Source organism: Trichoplusia ni, chromosome 11 (assembly GCF_003590095.1).
Source record: "Trichoplusia ni isolate ovarian cell line Hi5 chromosome 11, tn1, whole genome shotgun sequence".
Taxonomy (NCBI): domain Eukaryota; kingdom Metazoa; phylum Arthropoda; class Insecta; order Lepidoptera; family Noctuidae; genus Trichoplusia; species Trichoplusia ni.
This window is the reverse complement of record NC_039488.1, coordinates 7,398,885-7,415,142: the sequence shown is the minus strand read 5'-3', so window position 1 is coordinate 7,415,142 and position 16,258 is coordinate 7,398,885. Positions and strand designations below refer to the sequence as shown.

At 35.7% G+C, this 16,258-nt stretch overlaps 1 protein-coding gene across 4 annotated transcripts in view; it reads left to right on the top strand.

The window, feature by feature from the left end:
- Positions 1-16,258, top strand: part of LOC113498447 (juvenile hormone esterase-like) — a 33,055-nt gene that overhangs the window by 4,326 nt on the left and 12,471 nt on the right. The window lies entirely within an intron of this gene.

Below are 16,258 nucleotides of genomic sequence, written 5' to 3'. Positions count from 1 at the left end.
GAGTGGCAGCTACTTTATTTATACCAAATTCTGTCAGTACTGGTCCTGTCGTTTAAGAGCATAAAGACAACAAACATATACATTTCATAATCGTTTTTTTATAAGCCACTTTAAGCCATTTTGACCAAAGTACATTTTTTAATTTACCCTCAAATTATTTTCGCTTAAACTTCTTTTGGCATAACCCAGCCGTTTACAAAATGAAACCGGATTAATCTAAACAAATTAATAGCCCATTCCTATAATTATGGTCTTTATATATCCTTAACACCACCTAGGATGTAAAAATAAGATCACAATACAAACATACAAGTAGCTAATGCTACTACAAGATACCTGATATTGTAACTATACCTCCTACCTGAGCCGTCGCCGCAAAACCTTGGAGATACATATATAAGGAATTTGGATAGGATATAAACAATCAGGAACTGGAAATACATTGTATGGACGGTACCTAATGAGACTTGAAAGAAAGCTTTCAAGTTAAGCGGACAATATCGTCTATTTCATAACATTAAGGGAAAGTAATTTGATAACTGGGAGTTTCGTTTTCAACTGGAGTCCTTTATCATTGCCCGAGTAGTTTCGAATCCAGCCGGACTCCTTAATCATGAGATGACCAGGCGGTGGAACCGCGACTCAAACAGCAGCCATTCTTTGTGCCGCGAGAGGTTTTAGAGACATTAAAGTCATATGCACAAAGGCTCCTAGTTTCAGGTTAATCGTTCCAGGATCACACAAACGCTATGATAAGCGACACGGGGAACAAACCCGCGATACTTAGCGTACAGTAGGTTTGGCGTGGTGACTTGAACCGGCTGACATTTGAACACCCACGTGGTGTCAAATCAAATCACACAAATAGTTAAACATGGAACTTAGAAAAGTAGGAGTTGGCACTCAGGCTATGAATTAAAGAAATATTGAGCAACATCAGCTCAAATAATTAGGGCAGACTTAAAATTTAACGTTATAATTTTTGTTAAATGATGCATCGGTTTACTCACGCGTATTGATCGGAACCCAACGAAGTTTGAGTCCTTTGGAGTCCTTAATTATAAGCTGGCGCTGAGTCACGATCCCGCCGCCGCCGGACTCCGGTTGGGTCCGAAACTAGTCGGGCAATCGCGATAAATAAGCTTGAGTAAACCGTTAATAATGATTTTTTTCTCACGATAGTTACATAGTTACTATAAAAATAAAAAATAGAATCCTGTTAATCGGTAATTCATTCGTTTACCTGCATTTTTTACTGTTATTTTAACCGTTATCAAAGTGTCTCAAATAAAACGGTGTGAGAATTAGTCTAGCCTAGGCCAATAATAGGTAATGCGATGACTAATACAGCTGCCTTGTCAAGGATATTTACTCTTATCGACGTTCTCTCCGTCCGTGTAACTATTAAATGTTTAAAACTGACGAAACGGAATATTTACTTTTCGGAGTTTACTTTTCGGAATATTTAATTTCTTAAACGACAGATCGATTTCTAGTATGGTCATGAGGGTTATATTTTCGGGCCATAAAAAATTTCAAAAAATGAACGACTGTTGTGCTATTTTGCAAACGTTTCTGTCTGGTACCCAGAAAAATTGGCAAGGGTGAAGCTCTACGTTGACTTTAACGGAGTCGATATCCCTCTTTGCCTTCCATTGATCTGATGTGTAAAAAATGATCGGCATCAGACTTCTTCTGCCTAACTTCATACTTACCTACTTACTAACCATACTTCTATGTGAACTTATTACTATATGAGCTCCACATCCCGTTCGGCTAGGTATCAAAGTAATCCATACTAAGACTCGTTGTCAGAATTGCAACGAATTTACCGATTGGAGTAATATTTAAAATCAGATTAGCATCTTTAAGAGAATCTTCTCCTGACGCAAAAAGAGGGGTGTTATAATGCTGTCTGTCTATCTATCTAACTGTCTGTTTGTGGCATCAGATTCCAATTTAGTTAGTTTTGTATTAAAGGTGAATTATGCGTGATTGTTCTTAGACATGTTTGATAAAAACCAGTCGACCATTTAAAAGTTGTGAGGGTGAAAGGTTTGTCTGAGTTTTTTTCATTTATTTTGCCTTCTTAATTATTTGTCTTTAAGATAATATAACTTCAATAACAATAACTTTATTACTTGGTCCCCTGTAACATCTATAAAAACTTCCGCCAAAGACCGTGTATGTTCATGTTAAATCAATTAACACCTAGACGCTAACCGTAACACTATTCACGGTTGATTGTCTGTCACACGTGAGCGATTACATATCTACCAGTTGTATTCTTATCTGAGTCGGCAAAAAAGTACGGTTGAGGAAAAGCGTACCGACAATACAACAATTATTGCTGTTAAATTGTAATTACAGCAATGAAATTGCGGTGCGTTATAAAACTTGCAATTTGGTAGCAAGATTTAAAAGATTGCTACCTGATATCAACGTGATATCGATGCCGGAATTGCATTTGCCGAAAACAAACATCTAAGATTGCTGTTTCAAAAGTCATGGCAGATCTTTTTGATGATCATAATTATGGATTTGCCCAATCAAAATCCCGATCCCATCTATTCCGATGATGGAGCCAAGAGGTGACTACTGTCAAGGGTTAAAGGACCGCGATAAGGAAGCATCTTTTGCTTGGGTCTCTTTGAATTTCTTTACTTCTTTCACTAGTATTTAGAAACCAGTTTATTTAAAAACATGGTAACTAGATTGACGAGGTCCAATAGACGGTAGCTCTTTGTAAACCACAAGTACTTAGCTTGATCTGGTTAGTTTAAAGCTGACCCGACATCATAGTTGTACAAGAGCTTGGCTGGTCCTTTTTTAACCGACTCAAAAAAAGGAGGTTCTGAGTTTGACCTGTTAGTAGGTGTGTATGTATATGAAGATTTTTAGCTATTATTAGACAAATATAATATATGTTAAGTTGTGTTACTAGTTAAATAAGTAATTTTAAACCTGCCTTCCACCACCTCAAGAAAGTAACACTTCTGCCTACACTTTTCAATTTAACATGTGATGTCTTTATCAACATGACACATTCTACATCAAACCGTGTCCTTATGCCTCATCAATGAGTTAACGTCGCCGACTTATCGATAATTTTATGAGTCATGGACAAAACTGATTTAACTGAGGTGATATATGAATCATTAGGTATACTATACCTGTGAACTTAACACAAGTGCGGATTTTTTATTAGAATATAAGAATAGACCGCCTTTGAAAGGTTTGACTCTAAAATAAGTGGTCTTCATCTTCTAATCTTCTGGTTTGTCTTGGAAAAAGTTTAGGCAACGAAATTCAGGAAAGCTATGGATAATATGGGTGGAGAAGAGTAACAGGAATCGAATGAATGCGAAGGGCAAGATACAGTTCTGAGGGGTATCAGTAAAGAGAGGCCCAAGGCCTATTCAATTACCATGTCGGCTTGAAATCTCACCTGGCTAAACCAAACTTTTTGTAGTTCTGGCTATCTAGATCTACATATCCCATTTTGATTGGAAAAGCTATCAATCAAAGATTCAGTCCATCCTGGTTCACTGCTGGACATAGGTCTTCCGTAAGTTGCTCCACAACATCGGTCCGAAAAACTATATCCTAAAGTATCCCATCCTTGCAATGGAGGAAAATGTTCCAAAAATCATCAGTTCAAAGGCCTTCACTCCAAGAAATCAAATATTAATACAAATGTAATATAAACAATGAACAAACAAATCCTTTTGAATCACAATCGGAGGAAGACCTGACGGACAATTGTATGCTAAACAGTGACGTTCAGACAGCCTATAATGTTTGGCTGTAACTGTCCCATTGCAAAGGCTTGCTAAAGAGAATCCATCAAACTTGGATACAAGGTCACAAATTAAAACGCGGTGGGGTGCCATTGAAAATGATAATAACGATCCTGAATAATGAAGGTGACAAAAGTTTCAAAAAATATCGATATTCAGTCATTGGTGCTACAGTCATCAATTTGATGAGTCAGTAATTATTTTCGCTTATATTTTCTTGAATGTAATGGTAGCCTTGCGGTTCTATGCACGGATTTGTATGCACGAGGTGCGGGTTCTATCCTAACGCAGGCAAAATACTAATGTGATGTTTTCAGAGTTATGTGTATTTTCTTAAATCTATGATTTAAGAAAATACATGTACTTGACTTACAAAGGTCAAGGAAAACAATGTAAGGAATCTCAAAAATTTGGAATCTGAAATCTCCAACCCGCAGTGAGCTAGCGTGGTTATCAATGCTCAAAACCTTTCCTATACGGACAGAAGCCTGCTCCTTACAGAGGCACGCATATAGGCTGGTATTTTTATTTCTTAAGCCTTAACAAGCAAATTGTTCTAAAATCCATCCAGAACATATGTTTGTCTCGAGTCTGAATTTCACTTGTCCGGTATTTTCATCAGTAATATGACACATCTTTAGCTGTGCTATTACGCTTTTACAACTACAAATACTTAGATAGGTAATCCTATTATACATTTTGACGCTGAAATTGTAATTTCTCTTTTAATGCTTAAAAGTATTCGCTCTTTCATTCTATTAGTCATCGGAACTGTCGTTTGAGTTGCAGTAGTTTTATGTGTTGACTGTCAATCAAGCGGTCGTTGCATTGTAATAAATTCTACAGATATTAATAATAAGTCTTTTTATACAGGATGTTCAGGTTTTGTATTTAATATTAACAACATTGTTGGTGTAGCAGTGATAGTCGTTTTGTCGTTCGAGAGCCAAGTCAAAGGTCGCAGGTTCGAATCCTAACACGGACTTGTCTTTTTTAATTAATTTGCCTAAAGCATATTAACTATCCTCTACTAAACGATCGAGTGGTTGAGTTCAGTACAAGCAAGTGCTTGTCCTGTGTGACATTGTCGGGGATTTGTGAAACTCCCCGAGGCACAATGATTAAAAGTCATAGAGCGGAACAGATTATTAAAAGAATAATTACATAAAGGCTATGCCCATGCTATCCCTTATGTATTTCTTGACGCTTTTGTAAACAATTGTATTTTTTGTAGTACCTACATAACGTACATAGAAAAATAGAAATAATTTTAACAAAGTTAATAAACAAATTGACAATTTGCAAAAGTAATATAGACACAAAGTTATTTGTTCAGACGAAAACACTTACATTTACAGCACTTTTTATTCATGTGCGCGTTATACCCGGCGCATCTAACCTTGTGACCTTTAAAGGTTACTTTTGAGGTCAACAAAAGTCCTTTGAGAGCTTCCAGAAAATTGTATTTATAAATTATGACGTCACTCGCCCGGGCAAGGTAACGGTTAACCTTTGCTTAGCTACCCTTTGGAGGTCATAACTGTAACATCTAATGGATTAAAGTAAACAGGATTATAGAATACTAGCTTTTCCAAGGGAACTCTTCAAAAGTCCGGGATAAAAACTATCCTATGTTCTTTCTCAAGGTCAACTCTATGTCTGTACCCAATTTCATTAAAATCAGTTCAGTGGTTTAGACGTGAAAGCGTAACAGACAGACAGAGTTACTTTTGCATTTAGATTATAAGTAGAGATAGGGATGATTTTTTTTAACGTTCTTCTTAATATCTTTGTTTAATTCATTGTCCTTGAAATGAGCAAAGCATACTAGATCGATTGTGTGGAGGTAGCTGAATCCTTGGATAAACACGTCGTCTACATTTCCCGATTTCGTATAGGGAGGGTTACGTTATTGTAGGCCGGCAAAGCAACAAGCGACAGCTAGTATACAATTAAACTGAACTGAAATTAATTAATAAACTTTGCTTAAGTTTTTTGACTGTATGACCTTTTTGTGTTACGCGCGGAACCCCCAATTGAAGCCTATTCTCCATAATTCCACATAGGCTGCCTCGCCAAATCTAATTAAAACCGTGAAAGCGTTTACAGAGCCAAGCTGTTAAAATAAACAAAAACCTTCTGTATTAATAAATATAAACATAGAATAAAAATACCCACGTACAAGCAAGTATTTCTTACATTATTTATAACTAAAATTAACGCTAAATGTGCACATTTATTCTCTTGACACAGAAATTAAAACACCCTCTATTAATGACTGTTGAGTGTTTATTCATTGGAAACAATTAAACGCTTGCAGATAATGAATAAAGGTCAATTCACACATTTTGTATATACAGCCGAGTTCATTAATATATTAGTACTGTCAAGGATCCAAATTAAAATTATTGTAAGCATTGGAAACATTTTTGAAGCTAAACAGACTAAAAATATGAAATCGGCCCCGGCTGTTATTTACACATCTTTAACAGTGGTTAAGGGTAGTCAAAAGCTAGAAATTCTGAGAACCAGTCTTAATTAAGGGGTAGCGTCTTGCCCTGATTCGGGATTGAGGAGGACAGATGGGCAGTCGCTTCTTGTAAAACACTGGTACTTATCTGCACCCGGTTAGACTGGTGGCCGATCTCAACATGGTTGGTAAATGGCTAGGATGTTAAATATGAAATATATTTTTTTCTTTTTTTCTTTAAAAAAAGTCTCCCGCACTAAGGGATTTAACCCTTGCACAAAGGTACCCAGACCAAGTATAAGCATTCGTCGATCCCACAAAGGTTGTCTTACGCGGGTGCAAACCTGCAACACGACGCGCACACTGCTTTTGGCTTGGTGACCTCAACCACTTGGCTATCCGTGCAGGTTAGCTTTCATTTAAATGCAACCAATAATGCTGAATTTGTTTAAATTAATTGCAAATTCTTTATTCCCAGTACTCACTCAAATCTAATGAGTGAACATAATGATGTATAGAAATTGTTTCCTCTAAAGTGAGAAATTTCTCACGGTAGACAGGCTGCGTGATAATTTCACACTTCATTGATGATTTTTAATATGTTCCCTAATTAGCCAGGTCAAGGTTATTCTAATAAGAATTGTGTTTGAGCCTTCATAGTGAAAACAAAAGAAATGAATTTAAAAAAGAAGCTGTTTTTGAAAATCAAATAGAAGACGTGGTTATTGGTTTAGACCTTCGAAAAAACAAATCTATGAACTACACGTTGTGTTAGCAAGGCCATAGCTTGTCGTGTCATGCCAAAACCAAACAAAAGTGATCTCTCACTTTCCATTTTATATAATCTAGATGCGTTCACCACTTAGAACAACACTCATAATAATAAAACTGGAGACGGTTTTGTTTGAATACGTTAAATCGATGTAAACCACGAAAGTTTCACATTAAAAACTCCAATTTTTTTTCAAAGATTTCATCCGACTTCACGAAGGAGTAAGTTCTCAATTCGTCAGTTTTCTACAAGCTCTTTTTAGTCTACCGAGAGATGTATTATGATTTTAAGCAGCTCTTCATCTTTCACAGAATTGAACTGTCAAATTCAGTCAACATTAGCGCTTGGAGTAATGTAACTTGTCTCAAAGCCCAGACAACTGCCATCGCAGGCAAAAACACGAAAGAAAAAAGACAAAAATATAACATTGGCGCCACGTTAAGTGCCTACCATGTGGCATCAATTCCAAACCTAACCTCACAGGACTTCAGCTCTGTCAATGTATGCAAAATGATTCATTAAAATTCTTGTGCTGCGTTCGAATCGTGTATCTTCAAGCGCACATGTCCTTGGGTAGGCAGATGTGTAAGTTCAGTTTCCTTGTAGCATTGATTTCGATCATAGGAAATTTTGATGATGTATTTGATGGATTTTTCTTATTTTGTGACATTCGTAATTTCTGCTATTCTATTCTGGCATTAATACTGTATGTGTGTTTGCAGTTTAAGTTTATCAATGTAAGAGATATACCTATATATTCGTGTTGATTTAGCTTCTTACATATTTCTTTATCTTTTGCTGTCTTTAGGTATCCTTCTATTTTTGTTCCTCTAACATAAAACTATATATAAACTGTAAATTAGTAGCTGTCTCTCTCTCAAATTAATTCGCCGATTAAAGCAATATTTGTAAGCATATGTGCTAAGCACTTTATACTTTGAGTCATAGATTCATTGATCATTGATATTTACTTCCATATTTTAGTTTAATATCTTAATCGATTGCATTTTATTTTTCATCAATTTATTTATTAAATCTTTAAAAAATTCGAAGTCCTATACAAAATTGACTGTTCAAGAAACAAATATGTAGAAAAGATATCACTTTTCAGCAAGTCTCAAGGATTTGTCATCCTTTATTTATTCATAGTGATTTCTAAAGCTAATACGGTGCTAATACTTAACCAAATAGGTGCCATATAGTATAGAAAGCAAAGTCTCGTAAAATACATAATCCCATTTCGATGCCGTCATCACACATTGAGAGATTTTCAAGGTAAAAGTTGTTTCTACATCTATTTACTTTCCAGAGTGGATGTTTTCTATTTAGCATGCAGCTGATGTATACCTACCGGATAAGAATAAACTATTCATGTTACTCATTGATTTTATTTGTATATATTATTGTGAAATATGGGAACGAATCTCTGAGACAAGTATTGGTGCTTTTTGAAAGACAGCGTGCTGCGGGGGGGTTTTTTGGGCCGTTTCTTCTTCCTCTGCAAAAGCACTTGTAGTGGATTAGTTAAGGTACTTAAAAAAGGTAATCAATCTTGCAATACCAACTATTATGATTGATGTGAATGTAAGTTTGTTTTGTTAAACTTTTAAGTGGAAAGTACCTACTAAACCGATCGTCACAAACCTTTGTATACATTTTTACTCAAATTAAAGAAAAGGTTATGCTTTAAAGCGACACCTCACGCGGGCGAATTCGCGGGCGACTGCTAGTAGAGAATATAAATCCTTATGTGTCTTTTTATACAAAAACAATTATATTACTTCAGGTCTGGCTTTAGGAAAAATTATTTCTCTTGAAATTGAAAGCCGACTTTCACCTATTTTGGATAAAAAACGCAGAGCGATAAATAAATGTTACAGGCTTAATTTCACTACCCCCGATTCGAGAGTTATTTCGGCATCATTAAAAAAATATATGTACCTAACTTAACTTTGTGTTACCAATTGTGAACAGTAGTATTTGCAAGATCTCACCGATTGACCCGTAATGACTAATGTTTTAATGTTATGACTGAACCGATGTTGCACTAGCATAATATTTATCTTTTTATCTGCAAGAGAATCGCCTTGTTTTTGTACAACCAATGAGGTGATATGTCAGAAAAACTGTTATATTGCACTGGTTTGTAGAGTTAAGTTAGTAATCGACGTATCATGGAATTCAATACTTGTTTCGGGGGTTTCACTTAAACTCGAGCAATCAGGACAAACATTTGCGGATCACACAAATGCTTGTCTGTCCCACAAAGGGATGGAAACCACGACACTTCGCGCTCAGTGTGCTTTTCATCTTGACCTCCACCACTCGCCTATACGTGCACTTGTTCCCTTAGCTTTAAGTGTAGAAAATCAATTAATTAACTTAGCCTATTGCTGTCCACTGCTGGACCTAGGCCTACCCCAAGTTCTACCTTCCGTTTACAGTCGGGATCATCTAGTTTTTTCATCAGTAATTTAGAAGAGGGCTTAAGAACAACTTGATACAAAAGTGCTTTAGACATGGATCTAATTGAAGCTACAATATTAATACAATATCTGTCCTGGTGACAGACGGACTGAGAGCGCAGCCTTATTAATTGGGTACCGTTTTACTCTTTTTGTACGGAACTCTTAAAAGACCAGATTATTTTGTTACTTCTGAAATACGTTATTTAAATTCTGGCTAACACAACTTTTGATTTAATTTTGAACTAAAAATCAACAAGTAATCTATTCATTCGTTGAAAGCTGTGTGTATGTATGTATGTATTCCACATATGAAACTCGAATCTTGCTGGCAAGAGTCATACATACTTCACCTTGTACAGTTAAATCAATGATCGCGAATCTCTTTACGATAATGATATGTAAATCATTACTGCTATCCATATTCACAGTGCCAGCCCTGTTCTTTTTTGCTTAACATGTCTGAGAAACTTTCATTGATTACTCTAAACTTTCACCGCAAAAGTTGTATTCATGATCACGAGTAATGAGATAACAAACTTTTTGTTGGTTAAAGAAGACTGAAACGTTAAATTTAATTATGTGTGCCCAGAACTATCTATAACATATATATAAAACTATGAAGCTGTTACGTTGACTTTAGTTTACAGCGCGCAGTGGTTCCCGTTTCCGTGAGAATTCCGGGATAAAAATATCCATCACCTACCCCTAAAGTCAAAAACCGCTATGCTCATATTTCTTCATTTTAAATAAACAATATGAACCTAATTTCAAAGCTGCATTGCATTCCAAAAAAAAGTTTCATATAAACTAACCCCTCATTACCTCCCCCTACTCCATTAATACTTTTTTCCAGTTAAAAAGTAGCAGCAGATTTAAGTGTTTGTTTGTTATATTAAAATAACCAAAAATTATACATGAATACGAAATATAAATAAAACTATCCTGCAAGTTAAATCTAAAACTCCGTACACAAACTTACATAAGATTTCAGTTCTTTAGCAATTACGCAACGGAACTTTCATGCTTGCCAAATAAAACTTGCACCTTACTTATTTTGCTTTGGCAACCCTGTTTGGCGCCATAACATGTATTTTGGCTGGCAACATTAACTTTCACTGATGTAAGCGAATTTTTGTCGCAAGGTCATTCTGTATTCAAAAGTAAAAGTTTAACTTAACGTTCCGTTTAATTAATTTTGCAAGTTGTGTTTTTATTGGATCTCGAAAGTTTCTAGAGCTTTTTATGTGTTTAAACAAAAGCTTTAAATACTTGGGTTAATTAAGGAGACGACTACCTAAACATGAAACAACTTTTTACTATGTAACTCAGATTGTTGCAAGGCATTGCCATACACCGACACAAAAACGCGGATGACGAAGCACGGCGGTTCAGGCTTAGTCAGTAAGAGTCTAACACAATTCGTCTCCTCCCCTGAAGGAGCGGGTATACATGAGGATTCCCGAGCCTTGCCAAAAAAATGTAACGCATATTGTAAAAAAAATAGATTTAGATTACATTATTTCATCTATAAGGGAAGCGCCTGTTGCCAGGTTGATATTTATGAGGTACTTAAACAAACGAAATCCAAGTAGATACAGCCATTTTAACTTAAGGAAACAGTGGTTGACGATGTCACGATACAAGACGTCACACATAACGAAAGAAAGCGTTAAGTCATATGACATTTTAAATAGATACCGTTTATGTTAAACACAGCTGTTCCAAATAGATATATGTATATATTAATAGCTGTAGTTACTACAAGATGATAAACAGACATTAAAGCCTTCTTAGACATTGCACGCATTAATAAACGGACTATACTAGAATGACTTTCCTTTTCGACAAATGATGTGACTTTGACTGTTCACTTTAATATGTTGGAATGATTCGCCAGTGTTAGTGCTCGGAGTAATGTAACTACAGAGAAGGAATATATCTTCGGGATTGTTACACAGCGTATTAAATACGGACAATACGGAAAAGTGCTACTTTAGCACTTTTTGAAGGTGAGATTGCTTCGAGAGAAGAAACGGCGCAACAGACTGCCCAGCACGCTGTCTTTTTGTTTATAATATGGAATACAAAGTCAACTGCAAGCAGCACCCGTTCACCAGTATTTTCGGTATTTTTCGCACCGTCTAAATCAGCTTTAATGCTGCATACAAATATGTTTCTGACTCATGACTAGAACCTCTGACGTTGTATGACAAATGACATTTTTTACTCTGACTCATCGTTTAGCACTCGCGTTAAAATACCCGAATTAAAAACTAAGTATTTTATGAGGGTACGTCAATAAAAATGCAGACGCTGTTTATTTTATGCAAATAATTAAACTCAAGTGTCTCTTTGTGATGTCTAAATAATGTTTTTTAAAGTCACACATTTACTGCTTTATGCTAATAAATGTTTGACTTTATGTTTTGGTGATGTAGGTTTTAATTAAATCTCAAAAATGATCATTATTTTTAGAATTTCATATTTAAACTGTCTGTCCGCTCGTCACCAGGCTGTATGTCATGAACCGTGAAAGACAGACGGTTCAAATTTTTATAGATGTGTCTCGAACCTATTCAAACCTACGACCTTCGAATTGGCAGTCCAATGCTCATATAAAACATGTTTTATTAAGTAGTCGTATTATTCTTATATACATACATACATTTAGATAAGATGTCAATGCACTTATGTGGTATAATAATATTACATTTTATCATTCGTTTTGAACTGAAGATTACCTACTTACAACATACTTAGGAGCGTAAGGAAAGTACTTATCTTTTGTGGTTTTCTAGATATGAAAGAAATTTAGTCTTATACTATACTACTAGCTGATGCCAGCGGCTCCGCCAGCTACAAATAAAAATGATCGTACGGGAACACAAAACCGGGATAAAAACTAACCCATGTGTTGATCCATGTTATAAACTATCCTTATCTATACTATAAATTTGTCCAGTAATAGTCCGTGGACCAAATAGCTGTCATTAGGTCTCACCAAACTCCCGAAACCACGCATGTGAGCAAAGAGCGACAACCACCTACAGTTGGGTAGCCCCTTTTTCAAAAACTCTCAGTTTATGTTTGATTTTTGACTGCTCAACCTGTCGTCGTGGGTACAATTCCCATCCTGGACAAATGTTTGTCATGAGCACGCTCATTTCTTCTGGCTCTGGGTGTCATTTTACACATGTAATAATATGCAAGAATATATAAGTATTTTTACAAGCTTAGCTTGAGACTAGATGGTGTTGTGTGAAAGTTGTGGAATATTATTACTATTATTATTTGAAATGATGTCATAATCTTGAAACTGTAAAGTGGAGCATTCAGAACCGAATTCTCACGAGATATTTATCCGTCGTTATCAGCACTATCACTCGCGTGTTTATCTTAGATATACGTAAGTGGGATTTTTGCCAGTTATTCTAGCACTGTGCTTTTTATGTAGCTGTTGAGATGAAATTGAAAAATGAATCATTTTACAACAATATGTGTTATGGGACTCAAATATAAGACGGCAAGTGGAGGAAATCCATTATGAAGCTAAATAGGTTGTTTGTTGGTTTGATCGCACCAATCTCAGAAACTACAATTCCAATTACTATATTTACTTAAAAGACGACTCTTTCATTAAGGATTTTATTTCTTGCAGAGATATTCACAGGCATTCAAGTCACATGCCCAAGGACAGCCAGACCCAGGACAAGCATTCGTAGATCACAAAAATGCTTGTCCTACACGAGGATAGAACTCGCGACGCGTTACGCTTAGTGGTCTTGGCGTCCTATTTATTAAGGAAGGAAACAGGGGCATATATCACGCTATGATTAATGGAGGAAAGGACAGAGCAATAATGAAATATGAAACATAAACTGCACGAAATCTGGCTTTCTGTCAAGTCAACGCGTTCACATCACCTACTGAGACACTGGGTTCACATAACTAACAAGATAAAACGACAAAGAAGAAAATCTATAATCTAAATATCTCATTGTTATTAATAATACCGTCTTTCCCATCTTAAATAAGTAAGCTACAGAGTTCACTAGCTTTTCGCGCGCGGCTTCGCCCGCGTCGAGGTCGGTTATATCGCGTAAACCAAGAGAACTCTTCAAAAGTCCGGGATAAAAATCGGGGATAAAAACTATCCTATGTTCTTTCTCAAGGTCAAGTCTATCTCTGTACTAAATTTCATTAAAATCGGTTCGGTGGTTTAGACGTGAAAGCGTAACAGACAGACAGACAGAGTTACTTTCGCATATATAATATTAGTAAGGAGTAAAATTATAATGAAACATGACTCAGATCGCTGCACACAGTTTTGCGGTATTCGTCATCTCCATATGGTCTGATTTTCTTTTTTTTTTGACACATCTGCTGGTGTACGGTTAGCAGCAATTCGAAGAATGAACTCAGATTTTTCAAAGTACAGAAATATTCAGCGATTTTTATAATAACTAGTAATTCCTTTGTGCTGTGGTGGTACAATAAATTTCTGGGTTATCAAATCCAGTTGATTCATTTCGATTGAAATAAAACTAAACTTTTAATATATTAAGTTTAACTTACTAAATATTATTTAGTAAGTTAAATTAATACTTAGAAATCAATATTATTAAGTCCCACATCAAGAAACCTTAGACATTCCATACATGATCAGCTGATTCCAATTTCGTATGATGAATAAAATGTTTTGAGGGACTACCTACTTTTTGTAATAGAAGTTTTTTATGTCTATCGAGAGATCGTCGATACGGTATTCCATAAATAAGAATCAGTTTTAAACGTGTAGTCTATAGTGTCAAATTTAAATAAAACAACTGCTCACCGCGTATATCAGCATGTTTTCGTTCCGTTATCTTCCTAAACCCGCGTTACATCCATCTTGATAAATATAATCATTTTCAACTATAATCCCTCGGAAAATAAAATAATCCGATTGATTTTATTCGTAGAAAGACTGGTTTACCTTAAATTACTAATTAAATATTTTGAGAACTTAATTTCATCCAATGTTTATGAATTATGCTACGAGTAAGACATTGCCGACAAGACAAGGTGAAAGAAAACATCGTCAATATACAAAACAGATTGATCGATTTCAATTTAATTTGTTTTGAATTAAACGTGAATTATGTCCGAGTGTTCTTAGGCACGTTTGATAAAAATTGAGCCATTTTAAAGACGTGGGAGTAAAGTGGGGGAAAATTACCACATCTCTGCTTGCAAATACACTCGAGTGGGGACTGAAAAGAAAGCGCACTGAAATAGCATACCCTTAATTAGGTGGGTTCTTAGCTTTGTTTGATAATAAATTTTGTGGTGGGAAGGAATATGGGAATCTGATTGTCAAGTGAGCGAATCAAGAACTATATCATAGATTTTGCAATTCTGCTAAAGATGTTTTGTGATGTGGGTTATTGCCGGGATTTTTTCATCTTGTTTCAAAAAAGAATTTCAGTCCCGTACATTTGAGCATTCCGATCAGTGTCAACGCTTGTCAAAATTAATTGAAATGCTAATTTGTCCCGCGAATCTTCATCTTCCTCATTCTTAAATCTATGTATGTTTAAGTAATATATTTCATGTATTTGTATTATTCATTTAAATGGGTAGATTTACATTATTCACAGTGTGTATGTATAATATTATGAATATGTAGTGTATTTTATCTCGGTTTACGTTGACTTTTATTTTGTACACCTACTTCTTGATATCTCTGCATCACCGTTTGGTTGACTGGTAGAGAATGCCTCGGGCATTAAGTCCACCATTGTACATGAATTGTATACGAAACAAGCTGTTGCCCGCGACTTCGTCCGCGTTGTTAGAAGATATAAGTTGGGAATTTTTGAACGGAATCCCTCGAAGATGAATATTCCCTGTTTTTTTCCACATTTTCCATTGTATCTTCGCTCCTATTAGTCGCAGCGTGATTGTATATAGCCTAAAACCTTCCTCAATGAATGATCCATTCAACACAAAACACATTTTTCAATTTAAATTACAAACAAACTCTTCAGCTTTATATTTTATTAGTGTAGATGTAAATAAATAAAATATAACTTACCTAGAGTCGTTTTATTTGGCCATTGATAGAAGATTCGCTTTGTTATTTCATTTGAGTAATTACGAGTAAAACCATTACGATTGCAAACAGCCAGTTAAATCAGACGCATTGCGTTGTTAAGAAGATTAGTTTGTATGGTTTCCAGACAAGTACAATATTAAACACGTGGTTAGAATCGTGATGAGGCTAGTCTTTCGCAATTGTTAAAACAATCGTTGCTCTATACTCGAAAAAGCATTTATCGAACACACAAATAATTGTTCGATAAGTAATAATAATATTGTGCGGGGATCGAACCCGCGACACGACGCGCGTTGTTTGGCGTGGTGACCTCAACCACTCGGCTAGCCGTACAGTCAAATCTCTGCTATACGCCGTAGAGTGGCGTAGAACAAGAACAACTGAAGCATTTATACAATACACCTTTTCTTTCAAGATGGAAAATTATCTAAAGACTCCTGGGTAACGGACTTTTATTGACGAAAACTTTTATTTACCGGGGCCACGGTGACCCTTTCGGACAATCCTCCGGGTCACGGCCTCACGAAAGCATTGGTAGATACATATTTGACAGGATCTGACATTCAGGCACAGATTTGAATGATCACACGCCTATCCTATTGTCACAAAATTTAAACACATGCAATGCCAGAAAATAAAACCTTTTTTCAA